The sequence below is a fragment of the Callithrix jacchus genome, chromosome 12 (genome assembly GCF_049354715.1).
Source record: "Callithrix jacchus isolate 240 chromosome 12, calJac240_pri, whole genome shotgun sequence".
NCBI lineage: Eukaryota > Metazoa > Chordata > Mammalia > Primates > Cebidae > Callithrix > Callithrix jacchus.
This window is the reverse complement of record NC_133513.1, coordinates 80,408,822-80,431,919: the sequence shown is the minus strand read 5'-3', so window position 1 is coordinate 80,431,919 and position 23,098 is coordinate 80,408,822. Positions and strand designations below refer to the sequence as shown.

General features: G+C 38.4%; 1 protein-coding gene and 1 long non-coding RNA gene across 7 annotated transcripts in view; one reads left to right on the top strand and one right to left on the bottom strand.

Moving 5' to 3' along the window:
* Positions 1–23,098, top strand: part of ATAD1 (ATPase family AAA domain containing 1) — an 87,986-nt gene that overhangs the window by 2,832 nt on the left and 62,056 nt on the right. For 3 of the 6 annotated variants that reach the window (XM_035268406.3, XM_009009923.4, XM_078345968.1), the window contains exon 1: positions 22,546–22,605. The exons of 1 other annotated variant lie outside the window; for it this stretch is intronic. The gene's annotated coding sequence lies outside the window, so the exon portion shown is untranslated. Of the gene's footprint in view, positions 1–22,545; positions 22,978–23,098 lie in introns of those variants that run through there. 2 more of the 6 variants (XM_009009925.5, XM_078345967.1) reach the window with 1 other exon arrangement.
* LOC118146342 (uncharacterized) lies at positions 21,131–23,014 on the bottom strand. Its single transcript, XR_013524992.1, has 3 exons — positions 22,783–23,014; positions 22,524–22,682; positions 21,131–21,531 (listed from the first exon to the last, which is right to left on the bottom strand). It is a non-coding gene; the product is annotated as an uncharacterized LOC118146342 (long non-coding RNA).

Genomic DNA, 23,098 nt, shown 5'->3' with positions numbered 1-23,098 from the left:
GGCCTTTCTTTCTGGCTTGCAAACAGCTGCCTTCTTGCTATGTCCTCACAAAAAGGAGAGAGACAGACAGAAAGACAGAGAGAGAGAGAGAGAGAGAGAGAGAATGAGCTCTCCAGCATCTTCTCTTACAAGGGCACTAATCCCATCATGATGTCCCACTCTCATGACCTCATCTAATTACCTCCTAAAGGCCCCATTTCTAAATACCATTACATTTGGGAATAGGGCTTCACTTGTGCATTTTGAGGAGACAAAAGCATTCAATCCATAACAGCCATTTAAAAACGATGTTCTATTCCAGCTCTAGGTAAAATGGAGTAAGCACATTCCACCCTGATTTTTTTTTTTTTTGAGACAGAGTATCCCTCTGTCACCCAGGTTGGTGCAATCTGAGGCTACAGATGTGCACCACCACACCCAGCTAGGTTTTCTATTTTTAGAAGAGACTGGGTTTCACCATGTTGGCCGGGCTGCTCTGGAACTCCTGACCTCAGGTGATCTGCCTGCCTCAGCCTCCTAAAGTGCTGGGATTGCAGGCATGAGCCAATGTGCCTGGCCCACCCTGTCTTTTTCATTAAATACAGTTATAAAACCTAGCATGAAACAGCTACTTGAGGACACCGGAAGATAAAAAGTAGCAAGCGAATTGGGGAAAAAGACTAGAATTTAAAGTACTACTGAACGAGCGGTGAGTCTTCTGGATTTGTTTTTTCCCTATTGGAACTCGTCTAGAAATAAGGCAGTCTGAAACTCAGAATAGGCACAGACAGACAGAACCTCAGCAGAAGCCCTATAGTTCTGGCTCACAGAGCAGGCAAAGTTTTTCCTAATACTTAGAGAGTGTGGGAGAAATTTGCCGTTTTTTTTTTCTTTTGTTCTCCATTCTCTAGTGCTCTAGGTCCCTAGAAATCTTGTCAACCAAACAGTGGTAATGACAGCGATGTCAGCAGGTGGCCACAGGCTCCAATATCTCTGAGGGAGGGGAACCTTCTTCTGTGGAGAAGTGAGGGCCTTGGGAGGGTGGGAAAAACACTAGTTGCTTTTTTCCTCTCTGTCCTTCCACTGGACATAGTGTAGTCCCAGAAAGTACACACCAGAGCAGGGTAACTAAAGCATTAGGTTTCTGGCTGTGGGAATGAAAGAGGAAGTCCCAGGAATAAGAAAGCCCTAGAAACCATAAAGAGGGAGGAACTCATGAAAGTAGTAATTAAGTTGATAATAACGTCTTAGACTCACCTTCAAGTTGCACAAGGATGGATCTGATCACAAACAGCATATGTACCAAAAAGACTTTGAGACTGAACTAAAGGACAGTCTACTATATAGGTCCACCACCCTCTACCACTACTGACTGGTAGTACACATAGAAGATAGATCCAAATAGCATGGAAAGCAAAATATTCTTTCTGAAAACAGAATTGACATTGAAACTACAACTGACAGAAAGTTGGTTGAAACTTTTGGCTTAAACCAAAACAGATCTATTGCTTCCTTAAACAAAAATATCAGTATTCTCCATAAGATTTAAATGAAACCCAGGGTCTTATAATGTCTTAAATGTCTGGGATACAATTCAAAATTATTCAGTGTAAAATAACCAGGAAATTCTCAACTTACATAAGAAAAGATAATTAAGAGAGGACAATGACAGGATGCTATAGATGCTGGAATTAGCTGGCTATAGCTTTAAAATAGTTATTAGAAAAGTGTAGCAGAACAAAAGTTCCTGAAAGAAATGCAAAAAAAATGAAAATAAAAAATAACAATAAAATTGAAATTCAGAGCTAAAAAATATAGTAACAAAAATAACTCATTGTATGGGCTCAATCACAGAACAGAGATGAGAAAGGAAAGAGTTGTTGAATTTGAAGATGAGGAAACAGAAATTGTCCAATCTGAACAACAGAGAGAAAAAAATATTAGGGGGAAAAAAAACTGTTTCTAAGGGAATGGTGGGACACCACCAAAAGATCTAATATTTGTGATATTGGAGATCCAGAAGAAGAGAGGAAACGATATAATATAATAACAAATATTTAAAAGGATAATTAAAAATTTCTCAAATTTGGTAAAAAACATAAACCTAACAGATTCAAGAAACTCAGAGAATACCAAACAGGTTGTAACCAAAGAAATTCATGCCCAAACACATCATAATCAAACTGCTAAGAACTGAAACAAGAAAAATTCTTGAAAGCTGGTAGAAAAAGAAAAAGATATTATTTACAGGAGAGAAACAATTTGAATGTCTGCAGATTTCTCAACAGAAACCATGGAGGGTAGAATGAAGTAGAACAACTGAAAGGGCTAAAAACAAAAACCTGTCAACCCAGAATTCTATTTTTAGCAAAAATATCCTTCATGATTAAATTTGAAATAAACACATTCTTAGGGGAGGAAAACAAAGAGACTTTGTTGTCAGCATACGAATTACTAATGGAAGTTCTTCAGACAGAAGGAAATGACACCATAAGGTAACTTAAACATTAGGAATAAAGGAGAAGCCAGGCATGGTGGTAGTCTTAGCGACTTGGGAAGCTGAGGTGAGAGGATCACTTTTAGCCCAGGAGTCTGAGGTTACAGTGGACTATGATTGCACCACTGCTCTCCAACGTTGGTGAGAGAACAAGACCCTGACTCTAAAAAAACAAAACAAAACAAAAACACGGAATAAAGAAGGAAAAACATAAAGGGTAAATATCGAGGTAAATAGATAGCTCACTTCTTAGGTTCCTTAAAATTTGTTTCATGTTTGAAAGCAAAACTGATAACATTAATGGAGCTTTCTGTATATGTAAACGTAATACATAAGACAACTACAACATAAAGAGGGAAAGGTAATGGGATCTAAATGACTATAACATTTCTATATCCCCCTTGAAGTGATAAAATATTGATTCTAAGTAGGTGGTATGAAATTAAACATTTATATTTTGATCCCAATAGTTAAGAACTTTTTTTAACAAAGACATATAGTCAAAAACTAACAATAGATAATACAGAATTTTAAAAAATACACAAATGCCCCAAAATAATGTAGGAAAGAGAAAACAGATAAACAAAAGGAAATAAAAGGGAACCAACAGAAAACAATTAAATAAAATGGTAGGCCTAAATGTGAATATATCAATTATTACATTAAATGGAAAAATCTAAATATACCCACTAAAATAGACTGGTAAAATGTATGCCAAAACATGACTGAGTTATGTATGTGTTGTAAAAAAAAGAACTCAATTCGAAATATATTTATATAAGTATGTTAAAAATAGAAAAATATATACCATGGGAACACTAACCAAAAGGAAGTGAAAATAGTTATATTAATATCAAAGTAGACTTCAGAGCAAAGAAAATTACTGGAGATAAAGAATGGCATTATAAACTATGTGAATCATAACCTGATATATCAGAATTGAAAAGAGAAACAGACAAATCCACAATTATATTTGGAAACATCAATACTCCTCTCTCAGGAATGGACAGAAGCAGAAAACAGAAAGTCAGCAAAAATATAGAAAAATTGAACCATACCATCAACCCAACTGTACCTAATAGGTGTTTATAAAATACTCCACCCAACAATAGCAGAATACATACTTTTTTTTTCTTTTCATTAATTTTTAAATTTCACACTGAGAACAGAAATACATACTCTTTTAAATGTATATGGCATAGAACAGTCATCAAGACATAATCCAGCCTAAAAAAGAATTGAAATCATACAAAAATGTTCTTTAATCATAATAGAATTAACTTCAAAATAAATAAAAGTAAAATTTCCAATCATAAACATTATATTTCTAAGTATAATGACATTGGTAAAAGAGGAAGCCAAAAGGGAGAAATATTTTGAACTGAATGAAAACAAAAACACAACATATGAAAATTTGTGGGAATGGGATTTAGCCAAAGCAATCCTTAGAGGGAAATTTGTGTTTATAACATGAAATACTAACATAAAAAAAAGAAAGATCTCACGTCATTGATCTTTAAGAAACTAAAAAGTAAATCATAATAAATCCAAATCAAGCAGAAGGAAAAAAATTTTAAAAGCTAGAAGCAAAAATGAATGAAATTGAAAACAGAAAATCAATAGAGAAAACTTAATGAAACAAAAAACTGGTTCTTTGAGACCAATAAAATTCACAAATCTCTTGCAAGATTACAAAGAAAAGGCACAACTTAACTATATCAGGAATGAAAGAGAAGATATCACTACAAATGCAATGGTATTCTAAAAATAAGAAAATACTATGAACTACTAAACACACATAAATATGACAACCTTTGTGAAATAGAATAATTCCTCAAAAGCAAATCAACAAAGCTCACATAAGAAAAATTTAATAACCTGAAGAATCCTATACCTATAAAGAAATTGAATTCATAGTTTAAAACCTTTCAAAAAAATTTTCCAAGCCCAGATGGTTACACTATCAAATTCTCTCAAACATTTAAAGATGAATTAATACCAATTCTACACAAATTCTTTCCAGAAAATGGAAGAGGAGGGAACACTTACCAATTTATTTTTATAAAACCAGCATTATTCTGATACTAAAGCCAAAGACAGGACAAGAAAAAACTATAGGCCAATATCTGTCTTGGACATTGACACAAAAATCTTCAACAAAATATTAACACATTGAATCCAGCAGTATATAAAAAAGATACACCATGCCAAAATGAGATTTATCTTGAAAATGCAAAGATCAATATTCAAAAGATCAGTCAATGTAATCCACCATATTACTAGAATAGAAAGGAAAAGCTACATAATCATGTCACTTGATGCAGAAAAAGTATAACAGGCTGGGCTTAGTGGCTCACACCTGTAATCCCAGCACTTTAGGAGACTAAAGTGGGTAGATACCTCAGGTCAGGAGTTTGAGAACAGCCTGGACAACATGGTGAAACCCTGTCTCTACTAAAAATACCAAAACTAGCCAGGCGTGGTGGCACATGGCTGTAGACCCAGCTGCTTGGGTAGGTGAAGAAGGAGAATAGCTTGTACCTGGGAGGTGGAAGTTGCAATGAGCCAAGATCGAGCCATTGCACTCTAGCCTGGGTGACAGAGCGAAACTCCATCTCAAAAAAAAAAAAAAAAAGTAAAAGTATTTGACAGACTTCAACATTCATTCAGGTTTAAAAAAAAATTCTCAGTAGATGAGAGTAGAAGGGGATTTCCACAACCTCATAAAGGTCAGGTACAACAAAAAGCCAACATCTAATATCATATTACATGTGGTGAAAGATTGAATACTACCCCTTAGGGTCAGGAACAAGGTAAGAATGTCTTCAGTCACCATTGCTATTTGACATTATATTAGAATTTTATTCAGTGTAATAAGGAAAGAAGATAACAGACTTATAGACAGGGAAGGAAGAAATAAAAATGTCTCTATTTGCAGATGACATGATTGTTTACATAGAAAACCAAAGAAGTGATTTTTTAAAAACTCCTAGAACTGAGTTTAGTAGGGTCACTGTACAAAAGGTAAACACACACACAAAATTTTACATCCATATACCACCAATGAATAACTGGAAACTAGTATTTTTAAACAATACCACTTATGATAACTCCAAAAATACTGAAGTACTAAGGTACATTTTTTTTTCTTATTTCTCAATTAACAAGTATATGCACCTAATAAATAAGGTATGAATTTAACAAAACATGAATAGGATGTGTATGTTGAAAACTACAAAACATTAATGAAAGAAATCAAAGAAGATCTAACTATAAATAAATGGGGAGATATACTATGTTCAGAACTGGAAGAATACCAGGTACTCAGGAATCCGAGGAAGGGAAAGTGCTTGAGCCCAGGAATTCTGGGTTGTAGGTTGCTCTGCTGCTTGGGTGTTGGCACTAAGTTTGGCATCATTAGGGTGACCTCCTAGGGGTGGGGTACTCTTGGAGGAGTGAACCAGCCCAGGTAGAAAAGAGCAGGTCAAAATTCCCATGCTGATCAGTGGCAGGATGATGCCTGTGAATAGCCATTGCACTCCAGCCCGGGTAACATAGCAAGACTCCATCTCTGGAAAGAAAGAAAACTCAAGACTTAACCCATCAAACTAATGTATAATTTAATTCAATTCCACTAAATATCCCAACAGAATTCACAAAAGAATTTTTTAAAAATATAGCAAGCTGATGCTAAATTAATTTTAATTATATTTTAAAATTTTATATAAATTATAATTTTATAATTTAAAAATTTAAAATATAGCAAGCTGATTCTAAAATTAATAAAGAAATTTAAAATAATTAGAAAAGTCAAAATAAGTTTAAAAAAAAATAAGGTTGAAGAATCAAACTCCATGATTTTAAGCTGCACTATAAAGCTAGATTAATCAACACAATCTAGTATTGGTGAAAGGATAGATACTTAAGATCAGCAGAACAGAATAAACAACCTAGAAACAGTCCCACACAAACACAGCCCACTGCAGCCATGTTTTTTGTTGTAGCTGTTTGTTTGTTTTCTGAGATAGGATCTCACTCCGTTGCCCAGGCTAGAGTACAGTGGTACAATCATGGCCCTCCGCAGCCTCAATCTCCTGGGCTCAAGTGATTATCCCACCTCGGCTTCCCAAGTAGCTGGGACTACATGCCTGGGCCAACATACCCTGATAATTCTTTTTTAATTTGTTGTAGAGATGGCAGGGGTCTTGCTATGTTGCCTGGGGTGGGGGTGCTGAGGTAGGAGGATCGCTTGAGTCTGGGAGGTGGAGGCTGCAGTGATTACTGTAACTGTACTCCAGCCTGGGCAAGAGGGCAAGACCCTGTCTCAAAAAAAAAAAAAAAAAAAGCCATAACAATTGATGTAACAAAAGTTTTGGGAATAAGGCATAATGTGTACAAATACAGGGTCTGGAATTAGATAGCTGAGATCTAATCCTGACTTTAGCACTTACTATTTAACCTTGAACAGGTTACTTAACTTCTCTGTGCCTCAGTACCCTTATCTGAGGATAATTATAGTACTTACTACACAGATTTGTTATGCGAATTACATGAGTTGATATGTGTAAAGCACCTAGAAGAGTAGCTGGCATATATTAAACACTAAAGTGTTGGTTAAATAAAATGCACCAGGTTCTTAACTACTTGTTAGTCACATTAACTTATGGGTATGCCGTATGACATTATAACTGAGTAAATAGCCAAATTATATTTGCTGTATCATAAGGAATTTAACATTTATTGGAAAATATGATACAAATTAAATCATAAGGCTCTGTACTTGAGTCTCTCCCTCAAAATTGTGACTGGTACAGCATGCAGGACCCAAACTCTAGTGAAGAAGAATAGGTTTTACAAACAACAAATTCAATAGGTATCAAAAGGGTGGTTACTAGCAAAAGGTAGCTAGTTTGATCTTAAATTGTGATGATAAATCTATAGTATCTACACAGGTCACACCACTCTTGAAGCATATATTCCATTCTAGTTTCACACTTAATTTAGTTACATCATCTGTGCAGCCTCACTGGCAAGAATAAAAATCGTGGATAAAAGTTCTAGGGGAAATTATTTAGGCTCAGTTAAAACAGAAAGTAGCACTGAAAGGTTCTCTGAACATGGAATGACAACTGGAGCAGTCAGTGAACCCTGTGTCACCAGAATGTTTAAATAAGTTCAATAACCACTTGGTGGGATAATTATGACAACAAACACAGTTATTTATCAAATGCTTATTGTGTCTGTCCTGGTTCCTTTACATAGCTTATATCCAATCTTCTCACCAACTCTATAATGCAGACACTATTCCTATTTTATAGGTGAGAAAACCAAGGCTCAGCGAGATTAAATAAATTGCCCAAAATATGCAGTCATTAAGTGGTAAAGCTGTGATTTAAACCAGGACCTCTAATTCTACAGCAAACATTCTTTCTACAATCCAAACTACCTTTGGTTGAAGACTCAATAACATTCAGTGTTCCTTTTAATCAGGAGAGTGTGTGATTTGTTGAAATTATATCTTCCTAGATACAGATCTAGATCTTCCCTACCCATTTCTATCCACTGGAACAAGTGTCTTTCTTAAGAAAAAAAAAGAGGCACATGCCTTAACATTCTTAAGTTTGAGGTTGGTTTGTTACTTCTATGAGAGAAGTGTTACAAGCCATCATACTACTTACTATGTTAATAGACAATGAAATTAATAATAAATTGGATCATGCTGAACAGGTATGGAGTTTCTTGTTCCTGAATTTACTTTCTAGAGAGTCGTATTTAAAAAGTAACAAAAAAGAGCTAAAATGTTATTTTTCTTAATAAAAGTAGTAAACGAAAATACAAATAGAGATAAATCTATGTCCTTACCACTCTACTCTTTCCCCTTGGCTAATTCTCAGTTAAACATGATTCATTCAGCACTATAAGACAGGGAAAAAATATAACATGATTCATGAGAATCTATGTGAGTGTTTTAGAATTTGTTACCGTAATCTCTCACCAACTGAGAGTAGGGATAATTACATTCCTAAAAGGTGCCATGTTAGGTAAAACCTCCATTGGCAAATTCAAGAAAATAGGGAATTTGTAAGACAATAAAGCAATACAGTTGGTAATAAAGCAGAAAAGAATCTTCTCCTTCAGTTGTTCATGAGCTCATATTCTGAAAAATCATCATTGCTGTGAAAGATAGAATTTATTGATGTTATCCATACTTCAGCTTTTGATCTGGCCCTTATTATACTGCTATTTCATGCTGCTTGCCTTTGCTTTCTCACTGGTATCACATCTGCAAGCCTTGGCAACATTCTTAGTGATCAGCTGACCCTTCCATAGATGAAGGGCATGATTTGTTTTTAGGCCCAGTATCCTACTGTTATTCCTCACTCATTGTATGTGGAGAGTTGAGGGTGGGGGCAACATTTGACCCTTTCTTTCATAAGATATTTCTCTGCAGTATGTGATGCTGTTTGATAGCCTTTCACCCACAGTAGAACGAACTTCTTTCAAGATTGCAGTCAATTTTCTCAAAAACTGTCACTGCTTTATCAACTATGTTGATGTAATATTCTAAACATTTTGTTATTTCAACAATGTTCCCAGTATCTTAACCAGGTGAAGATTCTATCTCAAGGAACCAATTTCTTTGCTCATTCATAAGAAGTAACTCATCTGTTCAAGATTTATCAGGAGATGGCAGCAATTCAGTCACATCTTCAGGATCCACTTCTAATTTTAGTTATCTTGCTATTTATATCACATCTGCAGTGACTTCTCCACCAGTCTTGAACTCCTAGAAATCATGTAGGAGGGTTGGAACCAACTTCTTCCAAACACTTGTTAATATTAATATTTTGACCTCCCATAAATTATGAATGTTCTCAGTGGCATTTAGAATGGTGAATCCTTTCCAGAAGGTTCTCAGTTTACTTTCCCCAGATTCCCCATCAGCAGAATCACTATCTATGGTAACTATAGCATTATAAAATATCTTTCTCAAATAATAAGATTTCAAAGTTAAAATTACTGTTTAATCCATGGACTGCAGAATAGATGATGTGTTAGTAGGCATGTAAACAACGTTCTGCTGTACATCTCCATCAGAGCTCTTGAGTGACAAGGTGCATTGTCAATGAGCAGTAACATTTTGAAATGAATCATTTTTTTTCTTAACAGTAGGTCTCAATAGTGAATTTAAAATAGTGAATTTAAAATATCACTATTGAGACCTACTGGCTGGGTACAGTGGTTCAGGCCTATAATCCCAGCACTTTGGAAAGCCAAGGTAGGCAGATCACAAGGTCAGGAGATAAAGACCATCCTGGCCAACATGGTGAAACCCTGTCTCTACTAAAAATACAAAAATCTGCTTGGCATGGTGGCACATGCCTGTAATCCCAACTACTCAGGAGGCTGAGACAGGAGAATCGCTTGAACTAGGGAGTTGGAGGTTGCAGTGAGCCTAGATTGTGCCACTGCACTCCAGCCTGGTGACAGAGCAAGACTCTGTCTCAAAACAAACAAACAAATAAACAAAAAAAATTCAGCAATAAAATAAAAATAAACAAGCAAACTATATATATATATATATATATATATATATATATATATATATTCAGCAAACCATGCTGAAAACAGATGGGCTATCACCCCAGCTTTGTTGGTCCATTTATAAAGCACAGGCAGAGTAGACATAGCATTAACTCTTAGGGCCCTAGGATTCTCAGAATAACTAATGAGCACTGGTTTCAACTTAAAGACACCAGTTGTATTAGCTCCTAACAAGAGAGTCAGCCTGTTTTTGAAGCTTTAAAGCCAGGCATTGCCTTTTCCTCACTAGCTATAAAAAATCCCAGATGGCATTTTCTTCCAATAAAAGGCTGTTTTGTCTACATTGAAAATCTGTGTTTAGTGTAGCCACCTTCATCAATGATCTTAGCTAGATCTTTGGGGTAACTTTCTGCAGCTTCTCCATTAGCACTTGCTGCTTCACTTTGCACTGACATGTTATGAAGAAAGCTTCCTTTGTTAAACCTCACGAACTAACCTCTGCTAGCTTCAAATTCTTCTGCAGCTTCTATTGCCTCTCTTAACCCTCGCAGAATTGAAGGCCTTACTCCAAATTAGGATATAGGAATGTGGTTGGTTGGATCTTCTACCCAGAGCATCTAAAACTTTCTCCATGTCAGCCATGAGGCTGTTTTTGCTTTCTTATCGTGCATATTCACTGAAGTAGCACTTTGAATTTCCTTTAAAAACTTTTCTAGGTCAGGCACAGTTGCTTTTGCCTGTAATTCCAGCATTTGGGAAGCCAATACAGGAGGATTGCTTGAGGCCAGGAGTTTGAGACCAGCCTGGGCAACAAAGTGAGACCCCCATCTCCATAAAAAATAAAAAAAGATCGGCCGGGTGCGGTGGCTCAAGCCAGTAATCCCAGCACTTTGGGAGGCCGAGGCGGGTGGATCACGAGGTCAACAGATCAAGACCATCTTGGTCAACATGGTGAAACCCCGTCTCTACTAAAATTACAAAAAATTAGCTGGGCATGGTGGTGCGTGCCTGTAATCCCAGCTGCTCGGGAGGCTGAGGCAGGATAATTGCCTGAACCCAGGAGGCGGAGATTGCGGTGAGCCGAGATCGCGCCATTGCACTCCAGCCTGGGTAACAAGAGCAAAACTCCGTCTCAAAAAAAATAAAAAAAAATAAAAAATACATAAAAAAAGATTATCCAGGTTCAGTGGTGTGAGCCTGTAGTCCCAGCTACTTGGGAGGCTGAGGTGGAAGGACTGCTTGAGCCTGAGAGTTTGAGGCTGCAGTGAGCTATGATAATGCCACTGCCCTCAAGCCTGGGCAACAGAGTGAGACCCTGTCTCTTAAAAACAACAAACAAATAATCAAAGACTACCTTTCCTTTGCATTCACCACTTGGCTAACTGTCTGACTCAAGAGGCCTAGTTTTTGGTCTATTTCAGCTTTCAACATACCTTTTTTCATTAAGCTTAATCATTTCTAGCTTTTGATTTAAAGTGAGAGATGTAAAACTCTTCCTTTCACTTCAAATATTTAAAGGCCACTGTAGGTTATTAATTGGCCTAATTTCAATATTGTTGTGTCTCAAGGAATAGCAAGGCCTGAAGAGATGGATAGGGACAGGAGAATGACTGGTTGGTAAAGCAGCCTGAATACATTTATTAATTTCACTGCCTTATATGGCTGTGATCTGTGGTGTCCAGAACAATTACAATAGTAACATCAAAGACCCAGTGATCACAGATCACCATAACAGATATAATTTAAAAGTGTGAAATATTGCAGGAATTACCAAATGAAACAGAGAGCACACAAAGTGAGTACATACTGTTGGAAAAATGGCACTGACACACTGGCTTGATGCAGGGTTGCCACAAACCTTCAATTTGTAAAAATTACAATATCGGCAAGCACAATAAAGTGATACATAATAAAATGAGGTATGCCTGTATTTTCTTTTTTTTTTTTTAATTTTTTATTGCATTTTAGGTTTTGGGGTACATGAGCAGAACATGCAAGACAGTTGCGTAGGTACACACATGGCAGTGTGTTTTGCTTCCTTTCTCCCTTTCACCCACATTTGGCATTTCTCCCCAGGCTATCCCTCACCACCTCCCCCTCCCACTGGCCCTCCCCTTTTCCCCCCAATATACCCCAGTGTTTAGTACTCCCCTCCCTGTGTCCATGTGTTCTCATTTTTATCACCCGCCTATGAGTGAGAATATGCAGTGTTTCATTTTCTGTTCTTGTGTCAGTTTGCTGAGAATGATGTTCTCCAGCTTCATCCATGTCCCTACAAACGACACAAACTCATCATTTCTGATTGCTGCATAATATTCCATGGTGTATATGTGCCACATTTTTCCAATCCAGTCTATCATCAATGGGCATTTGGGTTGATTCCAGGTCTTTGCTATTGTAAACAGTGCTGCAATGAACATTCGTGTGCATGTGTCCTTATAGTAGAATGATTTATAGTCCTTTGGATATATACCCAGTAATGGGATTGCTGGGTCAAATGGAATTTCTATTTCTAAGGCCTTGAGGAATCGCCACACTGTCTTCCACAATGGTTGAACTAATTTACACTCCCACCAACAGTGTAAAAGTGTTCCTTTTTCTCCACATCCTCTCCAGCATCTGTTGTCTCCAGATTTTTTAATGATCACCATTCTAACTGGCGTGAGATGGTATCTCAATGTGGTTTTGATTAGCATCTCTCTGATGACCAGTGACGATGAGCATTTTTTCATATGATTGTTGGCCTCATATATGTCTTCTTTTGTAAAGTGTCTGTTCATATCCTTTGCCCACTTTTGAATGGGCTTGTTTGTTTTTTTCCTGTAAATCTGTTTGAGTTCTTTGTAAATTCTGGATATCAGCCCTTTGTCAGATGGGTAAACTGCAAACATTTTTTCCCATTCTCTTGGTTGCCGATTCACTCTAGTGACTGCTTCTTTTGCCGTGCAGAAGCTGTGGAGTTTGATTAGGTCCCATTTGTCTATTTTGGCTTTTGTTGCCAATACTTTTGGTGTTTTGTTCATGAAGTCCTTGCCTACTCCTATGCCTGTATTTTCATTTCAGAGGAGGAAACCCCGAAAGGCTACCTGACATGTGACAGGTCACAGAGTTGGAACCTCATTGAGTACTGTTATAATTTAGAATTTCTCAAATATGGTATAAATACTGAAACAGAATTCTATTAAATTATTAATGTTAAATATTTAATAATGTTTAACGTTATGACATTATATAAATAGTATCATGATATTTAATAAGGGTAAATAATATATTAAATACTAAATAAAACAGCCGTAATCTGCATCCTGCATGCTTCAAAATACTTTAGCAGAGACTGTATTTCTTCTTTACCTACCTGGCACTCTATGCTTGATAATTTTCATGTGTTGGGTTCAGAAACAGATTTTGGGAATCATCATTAAAATGAAGTGTCATGGACCCCATCTTCCTATAGAATGAGGAGGAAATGGGGTACCCCTAGAGAAAGTCCGAGTTGTCTTCTCTTTTTGTCCTATGAGTGTGTGTTCAGGTGATTGATTTCACTGAAGAAGTATGACTGGTCATCAGAACAAGACAAAATATAATCAGTGTATTTTATGGCTTTAGACACCATTCATTTAAGCTCTTTTACCTGTTTATTTCCAAGAGTCCCAAGGAAGGGGTGAGAGGGGGACAGAAGAGGTTTCTTAGATACTAGCCTGTGAGGACATTATAATGACCATCTATGGAAAGCTAGTTTCTGTAACATAAGTAGAATAAAGTAATGGAGGGACTATAACGTGGAAGGTGGTACACAGTCCAGCCAGAGGTTTAAGAATATCTGGACAGAATTCTAAAGCTGCTCTTAGCCAGCTAAGAATTATTAGCATTTTTTCAGCTTTTTACAGAACACCATCGAAGAAGAAAACATGATGGAGGAGTCAGCCTTTTTGTCTACTCTCCTTTATTCTCCCTTTTTCTGATCCCTTATTAACCTGAGAACTCAAAAGACATAAAGAAATGGGTGGAGGCATACCTCTGGCACTGGGCCTACTTGGGCATTCAAAGGTTTCAGAATGGTGCTGGTATTTCAGCTGAATAAGCAGCAGGCTAGAAAGTAGAAAGGCTTGCGAAAATCTATGAGGTATACCATTTTGAAGTTTAATTACTGCAAATTTAGTATACTTAATTTGTTTCCTGTACTTCTGTAAAACAAGTTACAGGCTTTTTCTTCCCTTCCCCCTTGGTGGTGGTGGTGGTTGTTGCTGTTTCCTGGTTCCAGAAACAATGACAATAAAAGGGTCAGAACGGAGATTTTTAACATCAGCTTGCCAGTGAACTACTGCTGGGCCCCTCTAGGTGAAAGAAGGCCTAGTAGATATTTCATCCGTAAACACCTAAAATCAGCCAGCTTTGCCCTGGCCTTTGGAAGAAGTGCATTCAGTGTCTGGAGAGGATATATCATTTATTTTGCTCAGTAAAGCTCCCTCAACTTTGGGAATGTTTCTACACATTGCCCATAGTAAAATTTTTTTTTAAAATGTGTTGTACCTGGCTGGTCATGGTGGCTACTGCCTGTAATCCCAGTACTTTGGGGTAATTTCTATGAATTGCCCATTGTAAAATTAAAAAAAAAAAAAAAGTGTTCTACTTGGCTGGGCATGGTGGTTTTGCCTATAATCCCAGTACTTTGGGAGGCCACGGTGGCAGGATTGCTTAAGTCCCGAAGTCTGAGGCTGCAGTGAGCTATGATCCAGTCACAGCACTACAACCTGGACAAAAGAGTGAGACCCTGTCTCTAAAAATTAAAAAAAAAAACTGTTGTGCTCAAATGAATTAAATTTTATATGTAGAACAACAGCTCTGATGCAGTGGTTGTCCCTGAGGTTAATAGGAAGGTTATGATCTGCAGAGAAAAGATAAGACATGCAAAGTATTGGCTCCTCAAATCTCAAGGCTGTTTCAGCATCTCACTTTCATCTACTAAATTCATTTCTTTTTCTTGTGCAAAATCCACTCAGTAATCTAAGTAAAACACAGTAAACAAAAAACAAAGGAATGAAATACAGGGTAAACCTCTAACTTGAAAAAAAAAAATCAACAGCTGTATGAGGACTTGCATTTTTATAAGATGTTTCAATCTTCAGAAATTCATAAAAGCAAGGATTGTATAGTCAATAAATGGTTGTTACTTGGCAGATGGGAATAACAGCCAATATTAATGATGGTCTTCAGTGACCTGAGAAATATCCACAGTTATTTTCATGGATCGATAAATATGTTAAAGTTAATTATCTTTGGGTCATAAGGATGAAATCTCATGGGTTTTATATAACTATCATAAATGTTATATTGACTACTGATCAGTAAGACTCAGCTGGAGGAGTGTATTAAGAATGGGAATGTGAGAACCAAGAGGTCAGCGAGACAGAGAGGTACAGCCTCTTCACAAGTCAGAGTAGATAAACATTTCAGACAAGATGCCATGGTTGAAAACTGGAGAGGTAAAGTCCTCATGCAAACACAGAGGACATATGAAAGGATCATTGTCCTTACAGGATCAAGGAAATGAGAGAATATCACCTCACCATATAATGAAAATGTCTTCTGGGGTATTATACCAGCATGTTTCCTGAGCACTTGTTAAGTACCAGGCATTGAGTTTAGCACTTTACATGTATTGTCTCATTTAATTCTTTTTTTTTTTGAGACGGAGTTTCGCTTTTGTTACCCAGGCTGGAGTGCAATGGCGCGATCTCGGCTCACCGCAACCTCCGCCTCCTGGGTTCAGGCAATTCTCCTGCCTCAGCCTCCTGAGTAGCTGGGATTACAGGCACGCGCCACCATGCCCAGCTAATTTTTTGTATTTTTAGTAGAGATGGGGTTTCACCATGTTGACCAGGATGGTCTCCATCTCTTGACCTCGTGATCCACCCGCTTCAGCCTCCCAAAGTGCTGGGATTACAGGCGTGAGCCACCGCACCCGGCCTCATTTAATTCTTAATGCAAGTCCATGGCATGTGTACTGCTATTGTTCCCACATTAAATATAAGAAAATGGAGGCTTGAGAGCATAAATAAGTTGTCCAAAGTAACAGAGGTAGCAAACAGCAGATCTTAAATTCAAACCCAGGTCTGTATAGTCCATGTTCTTAAACACTATAGATACCAAGACTCCCCCTGACTGGACTAGTTTCTAATGGACACATCAGGATAGGGTAATCATATAATTATGATCACTAATTATATGTCATACGTTTGGACCACTTGTCTTTCCTCCCCCCTCCCTTTTTTTTCCCTCTTTAGTCAGGTTAAATCTATACCTCTCTTATGTCGTAGGCATCCTCTTTTCTCTCTAGTTAGGTTAAAATCTTGTTAAGCCTTTCCTATGTCCTATGCATCCTTGTTTTTCAAGATGCTAATATAGCAGAATAAAGACTTCAACTATAATTCTGTGAGCTGAGTACTATGCCAATGCTAAGCAAAGTGAATTATAGGAACCAACCAAATGGACAAGGAGTTTAGTGTACTTGTGCTTAGAAGATAAAAGATTTACAATTATTCTTGTTCATTTTAATTTCACATATGCTTCAAGGTTATCAGTTATTCTGGCTTTTAGGAAAATGGGTGGGAGGAGGAAGGTTTTATGCAATCTTAATTTTTAAAATATTAAGTACCAGTACCTATTATTTTCTAAACACTTTCAAGGGCATCTTCCTAAAATCAGGTAAATGAGAGCAGGCAAGTGACCTACTTAGAGCAAAAATTGCTCTGGGTTATATAGGATGGGAAGCCAAGTGCATCCTGAAAACCACAGCATCTGGTCTTGTTTTATGCCTCATCTATCAATCTGTTGTTACAGGAATGAAGAATTAACATTTCCACTACTATTTCTTCTATTTTAACTAATGCATTTATATCTTTGTTATTCTTAGCCAATCTTTCCCACCACCTCCCCATTTAAGAAACCATAGGCAGGAGCACTATGAAGGTCCCAATTTAATTGTAGGGAGATCCCTCTTGCATTCACACCTTAAAACTTCTGCTAATGAGGCTATATAGTAAGGTTAGACATCTGAAGCAATTCTGGCTTTGCTCAATCCTGACTTTTCACAGATAGTATCATTTAAACAGTACTGTACTAAAGTTAAATAAAATATTGTAGATTGTAAGTAAATTTCCAAGTCCTAGAAAACATTTTTTGGTAGAAGTTTTAAAAAAGTACACTTGGCAATACTGCTTGAGAAAAAGGTTATGTAGAAATGCAGATTGTGGATTAGTACTATCCTGATAACACAAGAAAATTATATATAACGTTTTTTATGTAGACTCCTTTAAAATTATGTGTAAAGTTTAAAAACATAAAAACATGGAAAGTAGATTTACAACAATATGTTCTTTGAACTTTGCCATTGTTTTTTTCTTTTCTTTTACAGAATGGAGCTATCAATTTATCTTTCCACTTCTAATCTTTTGAAATTTTAAATTTCCATTATTTTTTCCTTGCTTCTTATTATTTCTTATTTTTATTTTTTATTTTAGTTTTTTTTCGTTTTTGTAAGTTTATGGGTACATAGTAGGTGTATATAGTTATAGGGTACATGATGTATGTTGATACAGGCATACAATGTGTAATAATTACATCAGGGTAAATGAGGTATCCATTACCTCAAGCATTTGTCATTTCTTTGTGTTATAAACATTACAGTTACACTTTTAGTTATTTAAAACTTCACAATAAATTATTCTAGACTGTAGTCACCCTGTTGTGTTATCAAGTACTAGATATCTCATTTACTCTATCTGACTCTATTTTGTACCCATTACCATTCTCCCTTCCCTCCTATCCCCCACCACTATTCTTCCCAGCCTCTGGTAACCATCATTCTACTTTCTATTTCCATGAGTACAACTGTTTTAATTTTTAGCTCCCACAAATGAGAATATGCAAAGTTTGTTTTTCTGTGCTTGGATTATTTCACTTAATATAATGTTCTACAGTTCTGTCCCTGTTGTTGCAAATGACAGAATCTCATTTTTTAAATGGCTGAATAGAACTCCATTGTGTTCTATAATATTCTTTCTAGTGGGGCTTCAAGTACTGCTTCAGGTATAGCTTCATCTTCATATTCTTGCTTTACTTTTCTTTCTCCACCCATTCTACTTAATTTACCTTATCAACATAACAGTTCATATGATTCAGAAGACATGATTTTAAAAATTAAAAAATAATAATTGAAATTATCCTTTTATGATATTTTTAAAGAACCAAGGTTACCAAGTGACTTATACTGGCACAATTTGAAAGGTTTTTCCTTTCAAAGGGTTCTATCCTGAATCTCATCGTGAGGCTTCCTTGCCTTGATTTCTTGATGTAGTCCAGTTGGGCTAATGGTTTAGATGACCAGACAGGCCTTTTAGGCTGAGGTGGTAGAGATTTTTGCAAAAATACATCTACAGTCTTCATTCACTAGGGCAGAGTTTCTCAAAATGTGGTCCAAACCTACCTATATCCCAAACATCAGCTCAGATGTTTGTTTACTGATTTATTGATAGACTTAAATAATACAAATTTATTTCTCCCAGTTCTGGACCCTGGGAAGTCCAATATCCTGGCATATGTTGTGTCTGGTACCCTTCCTGGCTTTCAGACAGACACCTTCTTGCATTCTCACATGGCAGAGAGCCCAAATGCTTATTTTAAAATACAGATTTCTAGGCCAAAACCTAGAGCAGTTGAATGGGAGTCTCTGAAGAGTGGGAGCCAAGAATCTCCATTTTGCCAAGTTGTCCAAGTTAATCTACATACAATGAAATTTGAGAACATCTCATCTTTTTTTTTTTTTTTTCTTTTGAGATGGAGTCTTACTCTGTCACCCAGGGTGGAGTGTAGTGGTGCGATCTCGACTCACCACAACCTCCGCCTCTCAGAATCAAGCAATTCTCCTGCCTCAGCCTTCTGAGTAGCTGGGATTATAGGCTCCTGCCACCATGCCTGGCTAAGTTTTATATTATTTTTAGTAGAGACAAATTTAACCCTGTTGGTCAGGCTGGATTTGAACTTCTGACCTCAGGTGATCCACCCACCTCAACCTCCCACAGTGCTAGGACTACAGGTGTGAGCCACCACACCCAGCGGAGAACACCTAATCTAAGGAATCCTCTCCTCCTATCAGGTATTTAGTGCATTAACCTTGGTTGCAGCACAAACTAGCCTTGTTCCATTTAATAATAAAAATGGAAAATTCAGTACCATGGGGGAGAAATGCCATAACTATTTTAAGAGGTATTGATACACAAAACACATATAAAACTCAAAAACTTTCTACAACAAAGTAATAATTATTTTTACCATCTTCATTCTAACAAAGGGCAAAGGCCTAGAAAGTCTACAATCTGCTCTAATTTTCTGATTAATATTATATATAATGAATTATTTATTGAGCCCCTACTGTGGGCCAAATATGGTATTTTGTGTTGCCAGAGATTATATAAAGCTATCCTGGAATGAAAAGCATATGTTCGCTCTGCTCTATTCTGGAAGAACCTCATTGATTTGGTGATTGCTGAAAATGAAGATGCCTGGGATGTGGATAGGCAGTTACTTTGATGGCTTAGGCCCAGACATGAAAGATTTCTTAAGGGTTTGCTAAATGAAAATGTTAGGTCCAAAACATATAGGTGTAGGCATTTGGTTTATAGCTGAACCACTGGAAAGGGAATGAAGTGTAGCACTTTTCGAGCTTGTAGGCTCTTTATGGTCAGCCTTGATGACTTTATTCAACTGTTTCCTTTCCTTTGCAATCATCCCTCAGGTATTAGGCAGATGAATTGAGACTAGATGCAACCATATTGGGAACTCCATTTCATTGCAGGATTCATTTAGGATGTCTTTAGTAGAGTGACTCATGATTTGTCTGAGACTTTCTCAGGCAGTCTTATATACCAGCAAACCTTTTAATCTCATGCAAACTGAAACTGGGTAGGCTGGTCACCCTGGTCCTTAGAGGAGGGCAGATGAGGCTCTTAGTTGAACAAATTTCACTCAGCAAATGAATGAAAATCAATTACCCTCTTTAATGTCTCAGGTCATTTTCCTTACCAGTGGGCATAATTACCCTATTGGGGCACAAAACCTGTCTCTTTTCTTTAGTGACTCCTCCCTTTTAGCCCTGTCAAACCATCTGCCCATGAGTCTTCCAAGCAATTATTCAGCTTGGGATCATCCAGGGACCCAGTGGAAAGTCCCTTGAAAGACTGCTGAGCACTGATAGCCTTTGTTTTGTTTTTTGGTTTTTTTTTTGGTTGTTGTTGTTATTTTTAATGAACATTGTCCTGGTCTCATAATCTTCCTGTTCTTCTCAAAGGTTTATCTGTCTAAATAATTAGTCTAGTAATCCCCAACCTAGCTTCGCATCAATTTCTTAAAAAATTAGGAATGTAGGCATGCACACATATAAAGCCTTAAAGACTAAAAAGGCATAGATGTAAAACATGAATTACTTAAAGTATTAAATTCCATTCTGATTCCTGTCCGTGAACTCAATCATAGTTTTTCAACATTCATGCATCCCCATCATCCCATCCTTTAAAGCCTTGTGATTTTGGCATTTCATGGTATTACCTTCAACTAGATTTTAAAGTTTAGCTGGCATTAAACTAAGAGAAAATGTAAAGTACAAGGTTTGAATTAGACAGATCTATGTTCCAATGCAATTGTTGCCATTTATTTCCTAAGTGTATGAACTTACAAAACTTTCTCTAAGCTTTAAGCTTTAAAATTTGCTCATTTGTAAAAACGGAGAAAATAATGGCTATTTTAGAGGATTTTGGGGGAGAAATTTAGATTATGCATGCAAAGCAAATAGGAGCATATTGCCCCACCTCTATTAGACATTCACTAGGTATTATCTTCACCACAGTATTACAAGTTTATAACTAGTAACATTCGTTAACAATCAGCAATCAAAATTATTATTATTGAGACAGGAGCTTCCTCTGTTGCCCAAGCTGGAGTGGAGTGGCTTGATCACTGTTCACTGCAGCCCTGATCTCCTGGGCTCAAGCGATTCTCCCACCTCAGCCTTCCAAGTAGCTGGGACTACAGATACGTGCTACCAAATTCAGCTAATTTTTAGTTTTTTGGGTTTTTTTTTTTTTTTTTTTTTTGTAGAGACGAACTCTCATTACGTTGTCCAGGCTGGTCTCGAATTCCTGACCTCAAGTAATCCTCCTGCCTCAGCCTCCCAAAGTGTTGGGATTTACAGGCGTGAGCCACTGTGTTGGCCAAGCTGCAGAATTTTTTAGCCATCAAACATAATGCTTCAAGTAGAAAGGCACAAACTGCCTTCCTGAGGAACACATGGAGAACTCTAATTACATCACAGTCTCACCGACTCTATCTGAAGGAAGTGATGCTTCTTATATCTCCTGAGTGTCTAATGTCATCTGGCTCCCTGGCAGGCTGTGTAACCAAGAGGCGCTGGCTTTCAGGTTTGCTCCCTTGGGACCTCTTGTGTCACGTCACTCGTTCTGGAAAGGGAAAGGGTTTGTAAAAGAAAAAATCACCAAAATGCAAAACCTGTTACCAGATGCCCTATTAACGTCCCAACTACCCAGCGCCGGCGTGGGCTTCTAAATATTTTCCCGCAAGGATTGTCAGGCGCCACCCCCAGGTTCTTACCAGATATGCGGGAGGAGTGTGAGCTCACCCTAGAACTGAAAGGGAGATGGGGGTGGTTAGGGGTTGGGGTGAGGGGTGAGGGTGGCCATGAGCTTCTGTGTTTCGGCTACAGTACAGACACAGAGCCACAGAGTAAGGGTTTGCACAGAGTGGTGAGAAAAAGAGATTTTCTTTGCAGGGTACATGGAGCATTCCTGCACTCTCAAGAAGGCTGCTCGATTTGTCAGGGTTGTGTCCGGAGCCCGCGAGAAGGGCAGGGACTTTTTGTGATAAGCGCCTTCCCAAATTGAGTCTCTGGGTTTTTTTTGTTTGTTTGTTTTGTTTTGTTTTGTTTTTGAGACGGAGTTTCACTCGTTACCCAGGCTGGAGTGCAATGGCGCGATCTCGGCTCACCGCAACCTCCGCCTCCTGGGTTCAGGCAATTCTCCTGCCTCAGCCTCCTGAGTAGCTGGGATTACAGGCACGCGCCACCCGTGCCCAGCTAATTTTTTGTATTTTTAGTAGAGACGGGGTTTCACCATGTTGACCAGGATGGTCTCCATCTCTTGACCTCGTGATCCACCTGCCTCGGCCTCCCAAAGTGCTGGGATTACAGGCTTGAGCCACCGCGCCCGGCCGAGTCTCTGTTAAACTCAGAGCCTTAGCGAATGCTGCTCGCAGACACGCTGGCTTCGCAGAAAGTCGCCGTCCAGCAGGTGGCAGGTTAAGCAACCGCCGGATGCGCGAATACACTCTGGCTCAAACCCTCTGGACCCTTTCTAAGCCTGGGAGCACGTCCCCGCTTCGCGGGCGGCCGCGGGTCGCGCATGCTCCGTGCGAGGGGGTGGGCCGCGGCTCCTACCGGAAGCGTTCTCTCCTAGGCTGCATTTCCTTCCTGTGCGAGGCCGGCTCAGGGCACTTGCTCCGGCTGTTTCTGCTCGTGGGTGAGTAGCGGGTTCCCGCGGGGCCTCGTGGGATGGGTGTCGTATCCTGCTGAAGTCCTTTAAGGATCGGCTCAGACCTGGAAGCCCCCGGAAGAAAGGTCACCCCGGCTTTCTCCCACGCCCCACCTCAGTGCCGCCCCCCAGCGCCCCGCAGCCCTTAGTATCGAGCGGATTAACCTCCAAGGGCGTCCTGGGCCTCGCCTTGGAGTCCGGCCCGGCCTCGGCCCTTAGGGTCTGCTTAGCTCTTCCTCAAGACTCGAGCCATTCCCGAGGGAATCTTTGTAGGCATCCTGGTCACTGTGGGGGTTTTGGGTCGTCCCGGAAGACTTCAGAACGAGGCGAACCTAGACGAAGGCGGCTGGAATGAACCAGGTCTGATTGTCGCACAGGCGCCGCCACCACCTTGTGCAAAGTCGGAGGTGGTTCTTCAGGGCTGGGCGCGCTTTCACGGAAGATATGATAATAATAACCTGCCCTCTTTGTGGAAGATTGG